Here is a 5,000-nt window from a genome sequence, read left to right on the forward strand (position 1 = left end):
TTTCACCACAATCACCTTTAATGAAACTAAATAGAAATGCTCATGGCCTTCAGATGCTTTCATGTTCTGACAGCGTATAACCAGATACTTCATGACACAGGGGCATGGGATGCCCAGAGGCTTCCTGTTGTGGTTTACATCGTGTCAAGGCTTTTCACGGTACAATGAGAAGACATTAGATTTATATATCCTTATGCATTAGCCAAAAGAGAAAATGATGTGCTGTGATTTATGCACACACACACATGCACTCTCTCTCACACACACACACACACACAAGAGAAAGAGAGAGAATGAGACCAAACACATACATGCACACACACCTACACACTCAGGAGAAAGAGAGTGAGTGAGTGAGATAAAAACACATATGTTTATGCATTAGCCAAAATAGAAAATGATGTGCTGTGATTTATGCACACACACAGGCACTCTCATACACACACACACACACACACACACAGACACACACACACACACACAAACACTCAGGAGAAAGGGAGTTAGTGAGATAAAACAGTTATCTTTTTGCATTAGCCAAAAGAGAAAATTATATGCTGCGATTTATTCACACACACAGGCACTCACACACACACACGCACGCACATGCACACACACACACACACACACACACACACACACACACACACACACACACACACACACAAGAGAAAGAGTGAGAATGAGATAAAACACATACATGCACACACACACACACACACACACACTCACTTAGGAGAAAGAGAGTGAGTGAGATAAAACACACACACACATACACACACACACATGCAGCAATGCAACAATACACTAAAATTAGGTTCAGATTTACAATTTGACTTGGAGAGCTCTGCTGCTTCCTGTGACACAATATGGGTGATATCATAATTGAGACTCAGCATTACCATTAAAAGTTGCTTGTCATGGCTGACATCTTGGTTTTATATGAGCTGATTGTAGTGTGCAGGCAGGTCCTAATCTGAGGCTCTCTGGTGCTCATCAAAATGATATATTTCTCAAATCTGCTTCTGATTTGCCTTTGGCTGCTGCAATATTATTCTACTCTAGTTTAATTTACATGTAATATTCCTCACTGCCAGCTCCCATTTTCTGACTACAGTGTGTGTGTGTGTAATTGTGTGCAGGTGTGCACGCTTGTGTCTGTATGACTCAGTGTGTTAGTGTAAATGTGCGTGTGTGTGTGTGTGTTTTTTTTTTTAAATGTGTGTGAAAAGGAGAAAACATAAATTTACCTGAGGGTGCTTACTGACAAAACTGAAGCCGTTATTCAGCCGACAGCATTTATTAATAAACACATGCTATATTTGAAGGAATAGTAACATTTGACATTTTGGAATGAGCAGGGATGGTAAAACAAATAGTGTGGACTCTATGGTATTTGTGTGACATCAAATTATAATTATCTTTATAATAATTCACTGAAGCAACTGAATAGTACCATTGTTTCTTAGGACTCAGACTCAGACTCTATGAATTTCATAATTCATGACTTTCCCGTCCATGGGTACATGATACCACATGTAGCCACAGTGGTCAAAATATGAACCTTTAAAGAAACTTTGTTGTGGGTTTTGATTTCACACTTTTCTAAGAACTCCCGACAAACCTTTTTTTTTTGTTGTTGTTGCTAAAATTTGAACTGCTCTAGGGGTAAGAGTTCAGCATTCTTGAGGCTTGTTTTTGAAACTTACCCTGGGCAACAAAGACTTCACCTGGGTGGCAACAGCAGCTGGTTTCTGACATGTGCTCGGGCCCTCAGGTACATCTGAGGAAAGGTACATTGACAGATAGAGAACATCGCAGATCTTATCTCTCCGAGAACAAACAGTATTTCAGATGGTCTTTGTTTTCATCACTATCTTCTCACTGATGAGATGTCTTCTCTCCTTCCCCTGTGTGGCGATGACTGCAGCCAGAAGCTGTCTTCAGGGTGTCTCCTAAAATGAACAAAAAATATGACCTACAGGAGAGTATGTGCAGAACTTCAATCACCATCAACAATTTTAGTTCTCAACATTTCAAGACACTTTGAATGTTCACTCGCTCCTGTTTGTTAGTGTTAGTTTGACTGTTGTTGTTATTCTTTATTTTTACTCTTGCTCTCTCTGTCTCTTATCCCCTACTGTTCCCCAACTGCTCGAGTGTGAGGGCGTGGAATGCCCGGGTGGTGCCCTACCCGTGGTACTGAACTCTCCAGTGTTATGCTCTGTGTATGTTGGCTGCTCAGAGGGGTTTTGGGCCCTCGAACCAACCCACCCCAACCGCCTCCACCAATAACAAACACAGGAAGTGGCTGTCGCCGGGTGAAAACAGACAGAGAGCAGGGCAGCGCAGCCCGGGGAGCCGGCCTGGCGTCTTTTGAAGTGCACCACTCACTCCATGAGAGGCGGAGGGAGTGGGATCTGTGGTTTTGCGGCTTCTTGCTCAAGTACAAGATGATGGTTCATCAGCAGGGGTATCACGCTGGGTGGTTGTTAAGGGAGACCGATGAGTACCGTGTGACTGCCTGATAGATATCATGGAGTGATGTTAATGACGTGATGAATTTGGAGTTGTCCGTTTTAATCTGATAATCAGCCTTTAATTGTATTTTCAGGCTCCTATTGGAGTGCCAGTCTTCTTTTGCATGTGTGTGTACCAGTGTGTGTGAGTGTGTGTGTGTGGGTTTTTGCGTGTGTGTGACTACTGCTGACACAGGGGAAGGCAGGTAGAGACACAAAGCTTGCTGTCCGTGCCAGTATGCTCTGCCACATGTACAGTACAAAGCGCCAGCAGGCTGAAAGCGAGTGCCGAGGAAGAGGAAGGAGCGTTTGTGTTCAAAGACCAAAGAGGATATGAAGGATAATACAGATCTCCTCTCCCCAAAACACAAACACACTCTCATCCTCAGAGCTCCCTTCGTCTGTCAGTAAAATAATCAGAGCTGGAGATGAAACTGGAAGATATAAAGAATGAAAGGAGAGCATTATCTTCTCTTCTCTTCTCTTCTCTCGGTTGCTAAAATTCCTCTGGTGGTGCCTAACTGTTCTAAAACTCACACATCCAAAAAAAGATGTTCGTGTGGAACTGTGAACATGACGAGCTAGATTGCGTAGACAATGATGCTCTTAACCTGGAGATCACCACACAATTATACGAAATCAGAGTTGCACCACATGTGGTGTGCAGTCTGGTGGGAGGCGAGGAGCAGCCGGGACAACATGTCATTACATGTGTGATGGGGAGAGAGCTAGCGCAGCGTGTTGCCAGAGTACATACTGTAACCAGTCCAGCGGAGGAAAAAACACTTAGAGCAGCAGTTTCAAAGGAACTTATTATGTTGATTATGTTGTGACTTTGGGGCATATAAATGGACGTGCCTCACATATCTGACCATCTGGGTGTGTAAATTCCTATATGGTCTACCAGCATGTATGTAACCACAGTATAGCATGTCAGATTGACCAGGGCCCAGAATATACATGTACGTACATGCAGGGAGCAGTTTTATAATATAACTATATGACTTGACAGACAGATGACTATGACAGAGATCATATATGACCAATTGTGTGTGTGGTTGTGTGTGTGGTTGTGTGTACGTGGGTGTGTCTTGTACACAATCATTTCACACTTTTCAAGTTTAACCAGGGTTATTCATATCATCCTTTTTGATATGTCAGCATTAATGTTTTAGGTAATTCCTACATATAATCACTATTACTTCAGAGAGCTTGCACATCTGCTTATTGTGCGCAGGGGCAGATAAGGACACTAGATATTACTGGGAGATTTCCAGCGCTTTAGCGCCCCCCGACAGATGACCTTTGACCTTATTCCTATTTTAGGGGGGAATCCGAGGCTACTGCTCTACTGATCGTGTGACTGCATGGGAAGCTAGATGTGCAGTGTACTACACTTCCTCCTAAAAGCATCAAAAGCCATGTCACCCAAGAGTCCTGCAGTCCTCTGAACTTCCTCTGTCTCCCATCCATGAGATCGTGGAGCTGAATACATCCCTGTTGAAGGACAAACCGCACACATCGCATATACATATATGCTGATTACCCCCAACCATTGCGAAATTACAAGCTATGGGTCTGGCTGAGGATGGGTAAATGTAGCTCAGGATGTAAATCTCCATGGATCATCTGTCAGACAGGGAAAGGGAAATAACAGAAACACTCTGCAGAAACACCCACTGCTGCCAAGGCACAGACAAAGAAAAAACATGCTGCTGTTTATTGAAATACAAATTTAATGTACATAAAAAATGAAAAATCTGTTGAGTTTTATGTAGAATGAATAACTTCAACACCATAAAAGAGTCAGTAAGGTCCAATGTCAGAACTAGAAGTTGGTCCATGTGCAACTCAACACGATATTAAAGAAGCCCTATGCAACAATTTTAGCAAAAATTATCTTAATTATGCAGGTTGAGAGTCGTTCTGATGGTTCTACAACACTTTTTGGGTCGTTTGGTGGGTGCTTCGTCTCCCCCTAGTGCTTCTCCACGGAAAAAACGACTTTCTTGCAACTTTCTGGTCCCAGACCGAAGAAATCTGGATGTTACTCAGCGGAAGGCCTCGAAAATCTAGTCAGATTGTAGTTTCTAAGAAGACTGCAAAACGGACTTCGACTTGGCTTTGTTGCTGTTGAAATTGTAAGTAGCCTACCCTTGGGTGAACTTCGTTTTTGTAATGTGGTTTGATCTCTTGAACAATGTGTTTGCTTGACCGTTTTATTCTGAGCCCTGTATGTGTTTAGCTTGGTTTTTTGATGGCTAGCTCGCTAGCTAGTGGGGGTTTAGCGTAGCAGTCACTTGCTACCGAAGCTGCAGGGGGAGCTATGTCGTGAAAAATGCGAGCCCAAATCAGACGACAACCCAGAAACAGCGAAGGAATAACCAGACTTGCATAGAGCTTCTTTAAAGGAGCCCAAAGTTTGTGGTGTAAATTTCTTGTACTGTGAAAGTCTATTAAACTGTATTAAGAGTTATTTTG

The sequence above is a fragment of the Alosa pseudoharengus genome, unplaced genomic scaffold (assembly GCF_046254945.1).
Source record: "Alosa pseudoharengus isolate Yale_2024_CS ecotype anadromous, Long Island Sound unplaced genomic scaffold, YU_APseudo_1.1 YU_APseudo_1.1_scf_9, whole genome shotgun sequence".
Taxonomy (NCBI): Eukaryota; Metazoa; Chordata; class Actinopteri; order Clupeiformes; family Clupeidae; genus Alosa; species Alosa pseudoharengus.